The sequence below is a fragment of the Anguilla rostrata genome, chromosome 18 (genome assembly GCF_018555375.3).
Source record: "Anguilla rostrata isolate EN2019 chromosome 18, ASM1855537v3, whole genome shotgun sequence".
NCBI lineage: Eukaryota > Metazoa > Chordata > Actinopteri > Anguilliformes > Anguillidae > Anguilla > Anguilla rostrata.
Window position 1 is genome coordinate 12,071,729 of NC_057950.1, and position 19,285 is coordinate 12,091,013.

The 19,285-nt window shown below is 46.9% G+C and overlaps 1 protein-coding gene across 22 annotated transcripts in view; it reads left to right on the forward strand.

Moving 5' to 3' along the window:
• The window catches only part of LOC135244961 (neurexin-1a-like), a 312,297-nt gene that overhangs the window by 182,518 nt on the left and 110,494 nt on the right, over nt 1-19,285 (forward strand). The window lies entirely within an intron of this gene.

Sequence of the window (19,285 nt, forward strand, 5' to 3'; positions counted from 1 at the left end):
AAAAAAGTACATTATTTTAGAATCGTTACAGATGGGTCATTTTATCATACATATACACACATCTAGTTATTGGTTTATTCATTTTAACATTTTTAAAAAAACATTTTCCCCAAAAAAAATAAAAATGGTCTTTCCTGCCACTTGACGACAGGAAAGGCAGTGAAGGCAGTCTCTCACACAGGCCTCTCTCACAGGTGCATGCTTACACCTGGCCTCACTCACAGGTGCATGCTTACACCTGGCCTCACTCACAGGTGCATGTCTTACACCTGGCCTCACTCACAGGTGCATGCTTACACCTGGCATCACTCACAGGTGCATGCTTACACCTGGCCTCACTCACAGGTGCATGCCTTACACCTGGCCTCACTCACAGGTGCATGCTTACACCTGGCATCACTCACAGGTGCATGCCTTACACCTGGCCTCACTCACAGGTGCATGCCTTACACCTGGCCTCACTCACAGGTGCATGGCCTACACCTGGCCTCACTCACAGGCGCATGGCCTACACCTGGCCTCACTCACAGGCGCATGGCCTACACCTGGCCTCTCTCACAGGTGCATGCTTACACCTGGCCTCACTCACAGGTGCATGGCCTACACCTGGCCTCACTCACAGGCGCATGCTTACACCTGGCCTCACTCACAGGCGCATGGCCTACACCTGGCCTCACTCACAGGCGCATGGCCTACACCTGGCCTCACTCACAGGCGCATGGCTCTCCGGTGAATCCTCTCCTTCCTGGTTTCAGTTCCATCACTCTCCTCTCCATCAGACGCTCTGCGGAATCATCTTGTCTGCTTTCGTTAGTACGGTCGCTTCAGTGGCCCTTTTCGGGGGATTTATGGTCTCATCGCGGAGATTTAAGCCGACTGCGCTGCTGTTCGCGGGCTCGCTCTGTCTCCGTTTGTCTTGTGGCGGAGACGCAGAGGCGCAGACGGAGGGGAGCTGTGCGTCCTGGCGGGTCAGGCGCTCAGGAGCGGGGCAGCGGGGTAAAGTGAGCTCGTCGGCGTTTCGGACATTTTGTTTTATGTGCTGTATCCGGGACGGGCTCGAGCAGAGGAGCTCTTCTCTCATCCGGCGGGCGATGAATCATCGCCTGGAGCGCCATCTCTGTCTCTTCCTCTCCTCTCCGTGTTATTTTTCCACCCCTTTATCTTTCCCCTGCTCCCCCTCTCTGTTGCTCTCCATCTCCTGCTATCTGTACCTCTGTTCATTATTTTCTATCACTCTCTCCACTCTCCTTTTTTACTCCTCTCTCCAGCTCTCTTCTCTCCCCCCTCCCGTGCTTCCTCTCATCCTCTTTCTCCCTCTCCTCCCTCTCACTCTGTCGCTCCCCCCCTTTCTTGCCCCCACGCTTGTCCTTTCTTCTCCGCCTCTTCGTTTCCAGCTCTCTTCTCTTCTCTCGTGATCCCTCTCTTTATGTCCGTCAGGCTCATGCAGCGGCTTTAGCTATGCTCTGAATCTAATGTAAAGTGATTTTAATTTTCCACTGAATGATGAGATTTTCAGGGCTAGTTTGTAGGTCAGTGCTGATAAAGTGAGTATCTGTGCAGAAAATGTGCAGTAGCTTGAATGGCCAGTTGGCTTTGTGTTTAATAAAGTGAATAATACACATACAGACGCACACTCGCTCACACATGCATGCATGCACATACACCAACACATATGTATCTGCAAATATGCACAGGCATGCAAATGTATGCACATGAGCGCGCATGCACATCTACACATGTGCACACATCTCTTTCCCTCTTCTATCATTTTAGTCTCCATCCCTCCTTCTTTCCGCTGCAGTATTGTGATCCCATGCAATGCACCGCCAATGGGTGTGGACTACATCTCTTTTAATCCTGAAGTCTGCTCTTGTGTTTTACAGAATGACTGTTGGGTTTAGCAAATACAGTCGAGTGCAGAGAGGCAGTGGGGCTGTGGTCTCGGCGTCTGGGTGCTCTTCAAATGCCACCGCGTATCCGCTGGGAGGAAATGGCAGGAAATGAAATGAATAAAAACAGCATCGAGCGTCTCTTAAGCTGCGTTTTCCCACCTAAACTCAATCGGGCGAAATCTCCAGAGAGAAAGCTCCTCCTGTTTTCCTCGTAACGAGGTGGTGGGCCAGCCGTCGTGCCGTTGGAGCCCACAGACATCGCTTTGGTCTGCTGACGATATAAATCAGTGACCCCCCATCCCCAACCCTCTCCGCATGCCAACTTACTCAACAAAACCCCCCAAGACAAAGGGGGGAGGTGGACGCTTGTTAAAAAACACAAAGAAAAAAAAATCATCCTCAAGGCATCATAGCAGAGGCAGGTTCCCAGCTGCACATAATGGCACCCTGGCAACCACTGTGTGTAGCTAATTGGTTCTGGAAAGGTCAGGGGGAGGAAGGGAGAAGGTGCTGAAATCATTCATCCTGCCCAACCAAGCACACTTCAGCCAGACCACTCCTGCACAAATATCAGTCTTACTATGCTTGGAAGGGATTCAATGATTAAAAGTTATTTTAAGGGTGTGTGTGTGTGTGTGTGTATATATAGGAGTGTGTGTGTGTGTGTATAGGAGTGTGCGTGTGTATGTGTGCATAGGAGTGGATGTTTGAGTGTGTGTGCATGCACATGCACGCGTGCTTGTATGTCGTCTTATTGCTTATTTAAGTACACTCTCCTGGGTATTCCACGAAGGCCCGTGCGTTCCAGTTAAAAATAGCTGCTGCTGCTGATGTAATCAGAGCTGATTGGCTCCGTGTGCTGCCATGTTAACCCAGGGAGGAGACGGCGCTCGGGTCAGTGGATGAGATGAGGTCAGCGCACGCAGACAGCTGGGTCAGACAGCAGGAGCAGGACCTCCCCCCTGCAGGAGCAGGACCTCCCCCCTGCAGGAGCAGGACCTCCCCCCTGCTCTCTCCGGCCCGGTGTACTAAAAGCACGCTGCGCCGCTGAGCTCATTCTCCCCCCGCCTATTTGCATTCTGGGACATCAGGCATTTGACAGCGCCTTTTTTCCCCCCTCCCTCCTAACAGGTAAACCGCTCCCCCCCCACTTTCTCAATCTCCCTGATTTGTCACCCTTAGCTTTAATGACTGGGCTTAAAAAAATCCCCCGAGATGCAACAGCGAGGGGAGAAGGGGAGAGGAAAAAAGGCGCGGATGTCTTTCCTGTTCCTTCCTTGTGATGTACAATCGCACACCTGCAGCCCTGCAGTGGTGTGGGGACCGAGCTGCCTCTAATCCACTCTAATAGGATTGAGGGGATTTCACTTACCTAGCTGCTCTCCGGATTCCTCCAAGGCTCACTGCTGCTGGCCAGGGCTGATAAAATGCCTGCCAAACACCGAAACACTTATCTCCTATTAGGTCATATACTGTACTTTTAGTTTTTAAAATGCCTTTTTTTTGCCCCAATCTTTTTTCTTATCGTCGTTGCGTAATTGGGAGTTCTGGTGTAAATGTAGAGCTTTGATGCTTTTCTTGAAGTGTACCTCTTGAGCCCCTGGGGGTCAAAGATGGCTGTGTGCTGGCATAATAGCAAATGTAGGGTTCAGTACCCTTTATTTCCCTCACAGGCACGTTCGCACGCGCGCACACGCGCACACACACACACACACACACAGTGTTATCCCCCAGGTTCTCTGTACATCGTGTTACTTAGGTTCACTTAGTCCTTTCTTTTTTTTTTTTCCTTTTCTTTCTGATCTTCCTCTTTCTTTTCTCCCAGTGTTATTTCCTTGAGCTATGCAGCTAATTAAATAACATCACACCATTTAGCAGAGCAGGCTTACTTACAGAGTGAGAGAAGAGAGGCAGAGGGAAAAGCCCTCTTTTAATCTGTCAGTAAAGGCCACACCAGCGTGCTGTCTCCTGGGCACATACTACAGACAAGTGCACCTCACACCCAGTGTCTCTCTCTCACACACATACATATGCACTCACACATGCATGCAATCATGCGCACACACACACACACACACATACACATGCACTCACACACACACAGACAAACATGCGTGCGCACACACGCGTACACGCATGCATGTACTCAGGAAAACACGCATGAGCACATGCACAGATGCACACACACAGACACACAAACACGCACACAAGCATGCACAGTGCTCAATACACAAAGACGCGTGTGACCTGCACCCTCAGACATGCGCTCACTTGCACACTCACACAGACACAAACAAACACGAACACAAAGCCACATGCAAAATGCACACTCAGAAACACACACACAGTAGGAAAGATGGATTGCTCCTGCTGAGGTTTCAGAACCACCTCAACCATGTAACGATTGTGCATATGCAATCTGAGCTCCCAGCACCCTTTGCTTTCCCCGAAGCTCTTTCCCTCTCTATTTTTTGCCTTTGAACATGCAAGATAATAAGTGGAGCCAGCGAGAACTTCAGAGAATTCATTGGCAATAAGCAACTGCATCAATGTTAATCCTTTATTAAAATATATACGTAGTAAACACACATGTATGTAAATAGAATTCCATAGGGCGGTCCCTCAGAGACAGTGCACAAACACTGCCTCGCTCTGTAAATCCTCTTAGAACCAGGAAGTAGTTTGAGGGCACAGGGACCTTGGTGCAGAACAGCTCATCCATGGAGGCATCCTGGGCTAGGGCAGTGCCCTCCTTTGCTGGTTCATCAGTCTTTTTATATCATTTTTATTTATTTATTTTTTTTAGCTTAGCTGTATAGAAAATCTGGTTAAAATACCCCACTTCAGAAAACAGAATAATAAGAGGAAAGGCTAAATCTTCTCATGGTTCAATTTGGTTGCTATTCATCGAAGCCTGATGGGAACTTATGATCACATGACTAGATATATTGTTTGCGTAAGGCAATCCGCTGCTTTGGAAATGGTATCATCAGGGGAGATGGTAACACAGTATCTTTGCAGTAGAAGGAAAAAAAATGGAGGTAAATTGGTATATTTAGTGAGAAGGGAAACATAAGCATACGTTTGTGGTGTATATCCATTTGGGTTGCCAACATCCCCTTGTATGAATACAGGACAGTGTGGTCCCACATACTAAGGTGTTCTAAGTTCTATGTTCAGGAAAAAGGCCATATTTTGTCCTGTTTGGCTGAAATACAGGGCGCCATAGCTAATACACAACTGTTGGTAGCCATAATACCCATTAATGTTGAGCACGTTTAGGCATTTAAATCTCAATGAGAATGACCTCTCGAAGAAAAGCCGGGGATTTGTTTTGATGAGTGTCCTCCAGGGAACGCCGGTACGGCATCGTAGTTTCTCAAAGCCTCACCCATTAATATGCAAATTGCGACTGTCGGCGGCTCCCGCTCAAACCGCGAAGAACCGCGAGCTAACATTTGGCCAAAGCGGCCCGACACCTTCTGTGTCGCAGATGATTCATGGGGCGGCGGCCAGGTGGACGGGCGGCCATCTGTACTGGCGGCGTCGCCGCTGATGGAGCGTTTACGGTCTGGTCCCGGCGTGGGGGCCGTGCGCGCGGCGGTCGCGGCGGTCGCGGCGCTGTCACAGAGTGAACGATGGCGCCCCGCTATTCCCAGGACACTCCCGCTGATGGCGGCCGCTAACGGTGGGGCTAAAGAGGAGCGCTGCTGTTTGAAGATGGTCAGCTCGATGTTGGCGGGTGAAGTAGTGAGGTGAGCGGGGGCGGGGGGGGCGGGGGTGTGTTGATCGTCCTGCTGTTTGCATTGATCCTGTCCGTGTGCGTTAATCTATACAGCTAACTGTAAGGTTAGCCCCGGCCCCAGCGCCTTAATCCTGTACACGTACTACCTTAATTACCCTAATATCTGAGTCACAGTTTCACAAATTAAGGTTGTGATATTACCACATCTGCTACCCATATAAGTAATGTATATTGAAAAAAGCAGCAGCATCAACATAAACTTAAAAAAAAGTGAATCTGCTGTTTGACAGATGCAAAATGAATATTTAGCAAACAAATCCAACAGCAGTGAATTAGGTTTTTTATTCCTCTGACACAAAATCAATTTACTGTGAATTGATAGCATAAACACGGAGGAAAAGTAATTGAAAAAAGAAAGCATAAAACAAAATTCAGGTTTTTCTCTTTGTCTGGAAACGGTAAACAAGCTCCCGTAATTACCCCTAAACTTAACAAGGGACGTGGATTTTTATATGCGCATGGGACGTGAGCTGAAAGATGATAGGTGTGTTCTGGCGAAGGGCAAAAATGAGAGCTGTATCTGAATGAAATGAGAAGATACACGAGCACACACAAGGGGACTACCATAGAGAACTGATAAAGAACTAGATTAGAGATTGTCAATGCAATTAACCAGTAGGACGGCATCCGAGGCCAGTGTTAGAGGAACCCATTCCGTGGGAGAGGTAGGGGCAGGGAGGAAGATGGTGAGAGAGAGAGAAAGAGAGATGGGTTGATGGCTTGACTGGATAATTTAGACAATCAGGTCAGTCAGCAGTGGCGGATCAGGCTTTATGTTGCAGTGGAGTTGCTCATTTTTCACAGATGAACTGGAGAAACATAGGGAGGCCCTGTGATTGACACTACAGCCTCCTGTAAAAATAGCCACACCGTCCACTGGCTCCACCCCTCTTTTCTTCTTCTCCCACCTGCCCACTAGCAGGTCTCTCAGCCCTACACGGGTTTCATGGCCCCCGTAGCGCCGTTTTGGCTAATGTAGCTCTTGTCCTTGTGTGGAGAGCACGTGTGGCACCTACCTGTGTTTTCGCTTAGAGCATTGCAGCCATTGGGCTTTTAGTTCAGGCTCTATAGCTGCTGATTGGCTGATTGTTTGTCCACTGCTGGATGTCACAATTTAGTAGACACGTGAAGAGGAAAAGCAGTGGCATGTACTTGTAGATCACACATAGTTATCACACAGTTGGAACAGTGTGATCAGTTAACATGCTGTATAACGCTACTGTGTCTACTTTTTAATTAGTATGCAGACTGGAAAACTGTATATTGCCTCATTTTGGAGCAAAAAGCATTTTACCAGAGCATATATATGTTTATATTTATCTCGTTATGTCACTTGTAGTATTTGCATGCGAATCCCTAAAAATGATCTATTTTTGAAGTTTTTAATTCATTTCCGGGTCGATTTGAGAACCTTTGTCTTTGTAGCAACCTGCAGGTTGCCTTTACGAAAAAGTCGGTTTCCTTCCATTTCCAGTGCAGTAGAGTGACCTGCTTATTTAAATGATGCCCGTCTATGTTAGCGGGGCACAGCTGCAGCTAGCATTCCACGGTCAGTGGAGTAATTATGTCTTCTGTATGTACGGGCCTCTCCATTCCTCTGCCTACCCTTTGTCTAGAATTATAAGTGCGTATATATGAGTTAATTCTGCCATTGTGCTGTACGGGGGACGTGAGGTTTGACTAATAAATGCTGAGAGCAGTCTGCTTCAGTAATAACTCAGAGCTGACAGAGCTCGTCAGTGGATTTACCTGATAGCTCCTGACTTGATCTAGGGCTTCCTCTCAGTAAAAACCAAGTTTCCTGTTTCTGTGGTGTGTGGAGTAACACATCATGTTAGCCATGTTATTATTTCTTAAGCTGTTTACCTTTTTTTTCCTATTTGATGTTACTAAACATTAAACACAAAATGTTATTTGTGAGCTTGAGGTAATTTATACTTACGTATGAATAATGTAAAGATGAACTAATTCAATTTCCTCAGTATTTTGTTGAGGGAATGATGTTGCTAGTGCAGGCTGTTTCACCAATATGTTGCTCGAATTCAAAAAAACGAGAGAGAGGGTGTGAAGGAGATGGAATGGAACAAGAGTGTGTGTGTGTGTGTGTGTGAGAGAGAGAGAGAGAGAGAGAGAGAGATAAGAAAACAGCAGAAAGAGAGAAGAATGTCCATTGAGGGGAGAAGATTTCTCTTTGAAATGATCTAATTAATTCTGGCCTCATCAGCCAATGGCGGAAGCGGGGACCCTAGCTTGCGTTATTATAATGCAGTGTAGCGTCTGCCGTGTTACATAATTAAATGCAATCAGGCGATCATTAATCCAGGGCGTTTGGATTCTGAGGGGCACACACTCCCTGACCGTTGGGGTCCTGATAATCAGCTGTGACTGCCATGATGATGGCTGAGCGGAGGAAGACCAATGCTTGGGGGAAATCAGCGGGATTCAATCTGAGCTCACAATTAGTGGAACATGCAGAGGCTTGGTTCTCATGTGGAGCATCTGCCCCCAGGGCCTTTCCTAATTTTATTATTACCATCATTTCTTTATTTAATTTTGTAGGAGTTGGGTTGAAATTTCGAAGGCCGGGGTAATATTAAGTCTGTGGTTTGGTATTGCATGATAACTTTGTGCGTGTGTGTGTGTGTGAGTGTGTGTGTGTGCATGTGTGTGTGCATGCAGGCATGTGTGTGTTGAAAATGGTTTGATGAATGTTTCCCATCTCTCTCATGGTGTAATCACCTGCCATGACACCACATTGTAAGGATTTCTCTTCTTTTGCTTCTTCTGCTTCTTATTATTATTCTCCTTCTGAGTTCTGCTTCTTATTATTCTTCTTTTTCTGAGCCCTGCTTCTTGTGCGCTTGTCTCTGTGTTGGGAGGAAAGTCAGCTCGACTTCATGTTGCAGGCGTCAGCTTGATTTAATTGCGCTCAGTTATGAGAGAGGAGAGAGGTGCAAGCAAAGCTAGGTTGGATAATGAGGCGGGCCTGGTACCAATATGAAACTCCTGTAGTTCCAGCCTACACACTTTTCTCTGTTTTGGTATTTGAAATTGAGGCCTACATTCAGTCAGAATGCATCCCTAAATATATCCCTAAATTTGAGTCTCAGTTGGAAGTAGTTTTGAATAAAAGGGTTTCTTTTTTTCAGTGGAAACATGTTTTCCTGAATTTTGATGTTGACTGGATTTGCCAGATGTTTTGTTCATATTTTTTTTTTATTTTTAAGAAAAGCACTTGCATTTGATTGTGCGTCACATGTGGATTGACTGCACCATTTTGTCGACCAACCCTGAAATGAAAAAATACTGAAACAGCAGTGAAGTAGGTAAGCCAACCTCCAGGCCAGTTTCGTGCTTATGCATGGCAGTACACCCTTTACTGTGGTCACTATCAAAATGAAAAATTAGCATTTATTTGAGCCCTCTGTATTCAGTGCTTATGTTCTGCACTGTATCCGCTCTCCTTTGAAAGGACTCTGGAAGCATATGCAGTTCCAGTAAGGCCATGAGCCCTGTATCTTCTCCCTCCAGCTGGAACTTATCCATAGCCCGTTTAATTGACTGATCATTTCAATGGCGATCGTCTAGTTTTGCAACCAAGCAGGATTTGCAGTAAGTAACTCAGACTAAGCCGTGGCGGATTTGCACACGTACCGCACGCTTCTGGAGACGCGGCCTCCTCTCCGATCTGCTCTCGCCATCGTGAAGTATTAACTGTGCTGACGGAACCCGCGATGTCACTCTGAGGTCACTCAGCAGGACTGAGATTCTAAAGACTGACTGACTAACACACATTTTCATATATTTACTTACACACTCATACACATACACTCACATACACACTTGTACACATATACCTACATTGTACACATACACACACACACACACACACACGTACGCGCGCACACGCACACACACTCACACTCACAGACACACACGTACATACACACTCACGCACACACGCACACACACCTACACACACACACACACACACACACACGTACGCGCGCACACACACGCACACACACACACACACACACACACACACTCACGCACACACACCGCAGAGACAGGCCGGAGGTGCTGAGGGGACAGGATGATGCATATGGCTCCCGCCGCTGCTCTCTGTCCTCCGGTGCTGTGAAACAGCCTCATTGTGCCGGACTGCATTATCTCCCACAGAGGCGCTCCGCGACCCGCCTCCGTGTTTGTGCCCCATGTGACAGATGTGTCAGGTGTGCCCGCAGCTGCGGGCGGGCCCCACAGAGCAGGAGAGGGCTAGCCACCCATCGCTGTCAGAGACCGCTCTCCCTGTCTCCTCCTCTAGCATCCTTTATTTCTTACAATCCCCACCATTTTTTCCCCAAATTTGTAAACTGTTTGGACACCTGTCCCCTACACCTCTGGAGTGCTGCAGGCTAAGCACATACATGCAGCCCCAATGCACGTACATGTGACCCAGTGCCTGTTTAACACCCAGACCAAAGGGGAGGAGCCTCTCAGTACTGACCTATGGGCACCTGGTGTGTCACTGGGAGGAAGTGATGTAACCGTAACACAGAGAACTCTTGCTTGCTTAAGCCCGCCCTACCCCAGACAGAAGGAGGCCAGCTGTGTCACGCCCAGAGCCAGCTGGTGACGCAGAAGGGGTGTGGCTTTAATCTGCATCTGTGGGGCTCTGTCCTGCAGTCACAGGGAGTGTTTTTATTGGCTCTCCCCCTCTGGAGCCCGCCCATTTATATTTTAGTCATATGCCGCCATTTATTCATAAGCTGCAATCCTCACGTAAACATTAGGATTTTGTAGGGAAACAGAAATGACTGCAGCAGAGAAAATCTGTCTTTCAGTGCCTCTGGGCTTACGGCCAGACTCGAGGAGAAAAAGAAAAAAAAACAGTCTCAAGGGGTCGATGGCAATCACATCAACATCCGGTGATGCTGCGTCCTGTTGTCATGGGCTGCGAGTCTTGGCTTTGAATGGGAAAAAGAATCAGACATGAGGAAAAGTTCCATAATCTGGTACCAACCATAACAAAAGCCTGTATTCTGTTAACATTTGTCCCTCTGTTAAATGTAATATCAGGAATGTTTTCCTAGGTTATTATTCTTAAAGAAACCGACACTTCTTTTAAATTTAAATTCAAATTCAAGTTAAATTCAGTATAAATGTTGAAATCCAGGCCAGCATGTGCAGGATGAGAGTTATTCATATTGTCATTTTATCCCTCTCTCTCCAGCACATACAGGATATTATTGAGACTGATGCATGAAGGTTATCTTGACTTAGGCTTTCCAAGCAAGGAAATGAGGCCAGTGAAGTGATACCTACTTGCTGTTTGTCTTTGTTCATTTTCCATCATGCATCATGAAGCACAGCGGGGGAGTGAGTACTGAGTGTGTGTGTGTGTGTGTGTGTGTATATATGTTTGTTTGTGTGTGTGTGTGTGTGTGTATATATGTTTGTTGTGTGTGTGTGTGTGTGTGTGTGTGTGTGTGTGTGTATGTGGTTCTGTACCTGCATTTGAGAGCCCATTAATCTATGCCGTTAAGATGAACAGACAAAGCGCAGTGATGTTAAGTCTGAGGCCCGTGGGTTGTACTGATGTGTGCGTGTATGTAAATAAGAATAAAAAAAAAAACAGGATGGCTTTTGGTAGATCCTGAGAGAGAACGCCTGTGTGACAGGGCAGGAAGTGAAGCGCTTGAGACAGGCAGGGTAATTTAGTGCTTACTGGGTAAAACACTGCGTTTCCTGGACCTTGAAATGCCCCAGTCATTCATGCCACCTGCCACAGGACAGTCTGTCTTTCATGCGGCTCCTGGTCCGGAAAAACAGCTGTGCGCGGGGAAAAACCCTCCACCCACGCGCAACTGTCAGCCAATCAGAGGACCTCCCAGGAGAAACCAAACTCTCTCATCTCCCTCATCGTGCTCTAGGGCACAGATGTAGGATAACTAGATCATTCTAAAAAAAAAGAAGCCCTCCATTTTATTTGAGTGCTACTTAACATGGCTGCCTGGCTATAGCATACATTGTCTCGGCCCATTTTCCTTTGATTTCCTGAGGCTTGAAATGGGAGTTTCTGTGCCGTTTGCGGCGCCAGAGACCGATTGTTTGGGCGGCGAACCGAAGGAGGCTGATATCGGCCGGGCCGCAAACATGCCAATACCGGAAAGATTTATCGGGCCGGCGGCGCGGCGGAGGGGCAGGCGGCCGCTCCCCCCCCGGCGGCTGATTTAGAGACGCGGTGCGGGCCGGAGCGGACCGGCACCGTTCCGCTGACTCCGCCGCTGCCGGACGGGTGGCGGGAGGGCCATTGATCACCGTGAGTAATGGGATACAAAGAGACTGTGGGGTCAGCTCATTTACATGAGGGCGGCGCCGGTGCGTGGATGTGAAACCCCGCGGTAGCGCTGGCCCACTTCCTCCTTCGCTCCGCTCTCTCAGCCACCCCAGCCTGCTCTGTCAGACCCATCTGCACCTTTCTGATTCCGGTGTGCGCGGGAGACGCTGTCCCTGCTCTCGATAGACCAAGGACTCATGTTCAGAGTGATCGAATGGTTTTCCGTTATGCGTTTTTCTTGTTTCATGTGCTGTTTTGGTGCATGTTCTGAGGTCAACGTTGACGTGCGTCCAAGTATGCTGATCTACCAGGCTGATTGGATGAATGGCTAATGTCCGGACTGTTTCCTATCACTCCTATTGGCAGGGGCTGCAGCGACAGGCCAGACTAAACCTGTCCTAAAATCCCCTCTCTTTGGGCATCAGTCACAGATTATCCCTGAGAGCCGGTTGTGGACACTCTGTGGTCAGAGAGGACAGACAAATACTATACAACCAACCACTGAACTCAAAATGATCTTCAAGAAATAACAGTCTTGAGCCTGTCTGTAGACCTAAGCCCAGAAACGGAATTGGACCTTAATGCAATCCCACTGCCGCTGTCTGCCTTGATTAGCATAGAGCTGCAGCTGCTACCATGGCAGTGAATTTGGGCTGGTGCTGTCCGTGGTCCTGCAGTACTGCTGAGAGCGAAGATTGTGCTGTCTAGCTCAGTAGAGTTCCTGTGAGTGGAACTGGCGCTGTCCATGGTGCTAGAGCACTACTGCTTTGGCTGAAGCACAGTGCAAGAACAGCACAACAAAATCCATCTGTTTTTGTTTATGTGTGTGTCTGCATGCATATACCTCTTTTTCTGCAGCAGCCTAACTATTCGGCAAAGATGCCTTGGTGTTGGCTGTGGGCGCCCTGAATAAAAGGTGATAATAGAGGCCCACATGCTGGATAGCCTGTTAAGTTAAGCAGGGGTAAGGTCAATGTTAGAAGTGCAATGATTTTCAACATGCGCTGTTGCAAAACTTAGCCATGTCCCTACAGATGGGGTTGGTTTAAGACCTGTCTCGGCGTAGCCACGGGAGCCTCGCTGCTTGTGAGGCGAGAGGATGTCAACAATGCTGCGGCCTGTCCTTTTCCCACTAGACTGCTCAGACGAGACCGGAGAGCACAAAGAGGGAGCATCACTCACGCCACTCCGCGAAAGGAGATGGCTCTCTCTAAAAGCACTTTCTCAGACCAAGAAAGGTAGAAGTGCTAAAAAAGGGTTTGCCTTTGATGTATCGCGGGACGAGATTGACTGGGAGCGAGTGGGAGAGAAAGAAAAAAGAGCGACGGACAACGCAGAAGCAGCGAAACAAAGACGAGGACTGAGTCACATGGCACTTTGGGGAGTTATCCAGAAGGGGATCTATAAGGAATATGGGGATCAAAGTCCTTTTTACTTCAGGGAAAGAGCTAGCTATTGGGCCACAAGGTTTCCTACGCATTCAGAGAAGCATGGAATCTCTCAGAGATGATTATATTTCCATTTACCGGCTTTTATTATGTTAGGTTTATGTTGTGCCATTAGTTATAAAATATTAAATTATTTCAAACCAATAGTTTGTATTCTTTTTCATTGTTTGTGGATATTTTTACATGTATAAAGAAATCATTTACTTTCTACCATTCTGTGCAGTTAATATGTCAGCCAGAAGGAAGAAATATAAATAAGTGAATAAATAAATAGGATGGAATAAATGAAATTTTGTAAAAAAAAAAAAGTCTGACTCAAGACTTTATCCTGGAGGTAATGAATCTTCTGGGCCATTGATCACCGATGATCTGTTTTCCTGGTACTGATAGGACTCTGTGCCTTTTGATTGGTTATCTGTGTTCTCATCAGTCCTAATAATGATTTCTTTCCATGTAGAAAATTGTAATCATGTGGGCAATGCAGCAGGTGTTGTAACTGCATTGATCCCTGAAGATACATTTGAACGTGATACTAGGAGTATTTACTCTATTCGGGCTTCTCGTTAAATTCGTATTTAACTGTGCCAGTGTTAACGGTGATACTTTTCTAGCCTTAGCATTGAAAATACGAATACGCCACCCACTCATTCATATGCCACTCATCTTGAATATCACACATGAAACAAACAATGAAAGAAACCCAAGAAAAAGCAAAGATAAGATCCCAGATGAAATGTTAAAAATAATCTGACAGATGAAGGGCTCTCGGACATATGTGCTGGTTTTGCTGTTAATAAGGCAACCAGAGAGTCTGACAAAGGGCTAGACTCTCTTCTTTTTGGATGTACTAAAATGTCCAAGTCTAGTTTTGACTTTTTCTTTTTGTTTTCCTCCATCCCCTGATAACAAGCTGTTGTCAAGTGGAGAGAGCATCTCATGTCAGCTAGGGCGGGAGAAACGGACATCAGGGTCAGACGCGGACTCTGAGACGCACTGTAGACAACGAGAGGGTGCTGATCCAGAAGGCGGGGCCTAACTCAGTTCTACCTGGGCAATCCGTCTCTACCGCAGCCCTTTTCTTCTCTCTGAAGGCCGTCCTCTCTTAATGTGCATCTGCATGTGCAGTAACCCCGTTGTAGTGGTTCATTTGGTCCATATGTGTTTTCATTGACAAACATGTTTCCATCATGCTGAGCAGTGGCTCGGTCATGGCAGGGGTGAGCTCAACATTTCAAAGATCGCACGCGTTTTAAACTGAGCATCAAGTTCATAAACACGCTTGATCAACAAGGATTATGGCCCCCAGGAATGTCGTGTTTGCCCATAACAGTATGCACTAGCACTGTTCTTTCATATAATATCGTAATTGAATAAAGTTCTGCTGCAACCGGTTCCTTTCTGTGAAAGTACATAAAAGGATCTATCATATCGACTGGCCGTGAAGCACATGATTATCAGCCTTCTGAATGTGTCCTTTGGAAGGGAAGCTTGAATATTAGCCCTTGTAGAGAACCATTGATCTCAGGGATCCAGTTGCAGGTGCTGTGTGTCCAGGTGCAGTGCTGCGGGGGGAATCGTCACAAAGCTCCCCCACAGCATTGTGTGTGTGTGTGTGTGTGCGTGTGTGTGTGTGTTTTCCGTTCTCCCATCACACAGAAATGACGAGATTAAAACAAGACTCTCCTCCGTCTCTTCACTGGAGGTAATGAGCATGATGATTTCTTGGAAGGTCGCAGGAGTTGACCTTTGAGAGGCAGTGTAGAGGAAACGTGCGCATGACTGTCGTGCTCGTCCACTCGAAATGAGCTTATTTAAGATGCTAATGGCTGGCTTGCAGAGAGATCGCGGTTCATTTAATAGACCGGGATGACAGAGCTTAACCCTTTTGTGGTGCAATTTGTTCTTCAAACACAACTCCGCGATATATTGTGGTGGGGGTTGGGGTGGTGAGTGAGGGACCGTTTCAGATGTTCCACAGTGTCCACCCAGCCCTGGGGAGGGAGAGGGAGAGTGGGAGGGGGGCGCTCTTTGGTTTCATGCACCCACATGCATCCACGGTTACATTCATTTTCTTTGTTTTGTTTTTTCCCCAGATGAACACCACAGCAGTAATCGAGAGGCCGAGACAAAAGCCAATGCGAAACAGGGCGTAATTGTATATGCTAATGGGGCAGGCTAATTTACCGTAATGCACTGATATTTAATGCGGCGTTTCAAATGACTCTTCCAGCGCAAGTCATCGCTCCAGCCTGTCCTCTCTACCTCTTGTGTCTCTGCACTCTTCTTTTCTCCCTCCTCCTCTCCCTGTTTACTCTTTCCCTCCTTTTCTGTTTTTTGTTCTTTCTCTTCTCCGTTCAATGGATGGCTCTGGACTACAGACTGATTATAAACTAAGATGAGTGTAGGGGAGGAGGGGAATTGAATACATTTATCTATTTTCAGGACTTAGTTTGTTGTCAGATATAGCCATATTTAACACGATCTTTAGAGGCATTGCCCAGTGGCTGTGACTACATTGAATGACCTCAGAATATGTATTTGCATTCTGTGGGAGTTCCGTCAGGTGCTGTCACTGTAAGTGTGCTTCTCAGTCAGCTGGTGACTTCAGGAAGAACACTACAATTCCTAGGGCTGACTCCTCAAGTCACAGCCAAAAATAACAGTGAGAGAGAGTGAAAGTGTGAGTGAAAGATAGCAAGACAGTCATAAAGCAAAGAGCTGCCAAAAGGAGTCCGATATAGTTCCGGGAATGACACTGTATCCAATGACTACAACAGATCCATATCTGAGCTTCTGTCCCGAGGGACCTGACAAACAAATGTAGAGATGGATAATTAAGCCCAATCCTAGTGCTTTCAGGAGCACCTGTCGTATTACTTTATGCCGCACTTCCACATGCATGGGCTGGTGCTCATTGGGCCTGTTTGTCTTCTAAATCTGTAAGATTACTCCACGGATTGTGGGATTTCTGTTAAACGTCATGCTGCTTCCAGACCGTATGCAGTTATATCCTGCATGCTGAGCGAGGGTTTATCAGCAGGGGGGGGATATCATTTATTTTTTTGTTTTGTGAGGCTGGAGAATACGATGAGTGTTTGGCTGGGTTATCAGCGTCTGTTAGAGTGCCATTCAGTTAGAGCCCTGTTCCACGGAGAGGAATATATCTCCGAGTTCATCACGCGGAGCTGAGCCTTCTCCGGCAGTCTTTTTACTGCTCAGACCTGGGGGAATCACACTCATCTGAGAGGAAGGGCATTTGAGCGTGTGCTGATGTTTTTTTTTTCCCCAAACCACCGACTTCCCAAAATCACTGGGCTGTGTGTGGGAGAGAAGAAGTGGCATCTTACCACAGATACCTGAGAAAGACTCCCAGTGTACAACGTTTTCACATCGGCCTGTGCCCCTCTCTCCGAACCATTTCAACCTTCTCATCACTAGGCAGAGCCTGTCCTCAGTGATGTAAGCCACATTATAAGAGTAACGGTGGAATGGAAAAGTACCTGTCCATGCAGTCGTAACACAGGACCAGTCAGCACAGCCGATTGGAGCTCATTCACAGAATTCAAACTAAGTCACCTCGTTACGTGGCGTCTGATTCACAACGTGCCCTTTTGTAGTTTTAGCTTGCGTGAGCCGGCCGTTCCCCCTCTATCGACTGCGCTCTCGCAGAGTCACGTGGCTGCATTACCAGCGGACACACTGGCGGCGCAGGAGCGGCGGTGTCAGATGATTTTATGCAGCGCTGGGGGCGAGGAGCGGGGTGTTCGTCATGGGACTTAGGAGCACTGACATGGTGCGAAAGCTCTTAATGGTAATATGTTGTAACTTGTGGCATGCATGTGCTCGGGGCAAGGAAGGAGACGGCCATGCAGAAACAGATCTAATGAAGACGCGGGTTAGAAAAGAAAAAAACAGTGCAAACACCAGCCTGGAGAACTGGAAGTTTTCCAGAAGTGGAGTGATTATTAAACAAGTAATATGAATTAAATTTAAAGTATTATTCATTTTCAAATATTATTATTTTAAATATTATTTGTAATATTATTATCATTGTTATTATTATTATTATTCTTATTATTAATAATAATAATAATAATAATAATAATAATAATATTTCCATTTTTCAATTGTTTTTTGGCATGTATGGTTATTTATTGATTTGGAGGCATTGCTGTTCCCTCTACAGTTGGGAGATGGGAAGAGAAAAGCAGAAAGGTCATAGGGTCAATGTGAGCTGGGTGGATGCTGGGGAGTAAAGAAAGGAAAGGTTAAGAGAAAAAATCATTTATGTCTGGATGCTGCAGAAGGGAGAGAAGAGAAATATATAAATAAGCTTAAAATTATTTATTGATATTTTTATACCTATGCCGGTTTACAGGAAAATATTGGAATTACAGTTTGAATGATGTATAATCTATTGTTACTGCTGTGATGGTTTAACATTCGGCCTTTCAATGAATATTTAAGGTTCACTGGAGCCAAGCCCCCCTCTCTCCCGCTTGCTCTCTTGCTGCCTTCCTCTCTCTCTCTCTCTCTCTCTCTCTCTCTCTCGCACACGCTATTAGATGTTCTTTATCCAATCCAAGCAGCTACAATGGTCACAGAATGAAAAAAACGTATGTAATAATAACTGAAAAACCTGAAGTGAATGGGCCCAGGCTTTTTAATGAGGAACAGCATGTCACAGTTGGGTAGCATGGCTGCCGCTGTAAGTGCAGTTATCATCACTTTTTCACAGAGCTACCCTGAGGCAACATTTGGGCAATTTTGAATGTATTATAAAACGCATCTTCTGCTGTAGTTTTAACAGCACTTATCCATCCATTAGCAAGAAAATGCTTTTTTTTCTTGGCTATTTGCAGAGGTCACTAATCTATGCTGGAAGTTCACATCTGAAGAAAGCATTTGCTTCTGAATTCTTTGTGAGCTTCTGATGAAGAAATTAGCTTTTGCATTTGTTTTAAGAAGAAACGTTGTGCTGACACAGAGAAATGGGTTTCAAACCCTCCTTTAGAGAAGAATCTCAGTGTTCCGCTTTATGACATCAGAGCCGCTGAGGTTAACGGGAGGGCACGGTTAAGCACCTCAGCCAATCAGGCTCTGGGCTACAGTCTGACTGTGACATCATTAATTTAGTAAAGAGATGCCGGGAAAGCCAGACTTCATGCTGTGCACCCGCTCTCAGAACACAGTCAGATTCCTCCTCGAGCTCTTCGTCCAGCTCCTCCTGTGACTATAAGAGTGATGGTGAGGGAACGGTGGCTGTTTTTGTTTAATTAAGCGGACCTGTCCGCCAATGAGTCTTCTGGGGGGGGCGCGGCTGGCGGGGAAGGGGCAGCTGGCCATTTTACCGTGAGACGAGGGTCAGGGGTCGCGGACAGTTTGACGTAATGAGGCTTCGCGAGTGTTTCCGGCGATTTCTCGGCTGTCGGGAACACGTTGGATCGGCCGACGCTGGGGGGAGGAAAAGGCAGGGCTGGACTGCAGCCTGCGGAGTCCTCAGCCATTATCTGCCATTATGCCTATTAGGTGCTCTTATTTCGCTGGCTCTCTCTATTCATGCTCTCCCACTCAGGCAAATAGCTTCAGTGGGATCCAGGCACATGAGTTTGGGGGTGAGGTGGAGGGAGGGAGGGGGGGGGCAGGGTCAGGGGCAGGTGCCTCATTCATGTTTGGGTGTAGGGGGGCGGTTCCCAGGGCTCTGAGGGAACCTTCCGGATTCGGAGGCTTTGTGTTCACTGATGAAGATGAAGGGGTTCATTTTGTTCTTTTCATAACGTTGTGAGAAAGATGTTCT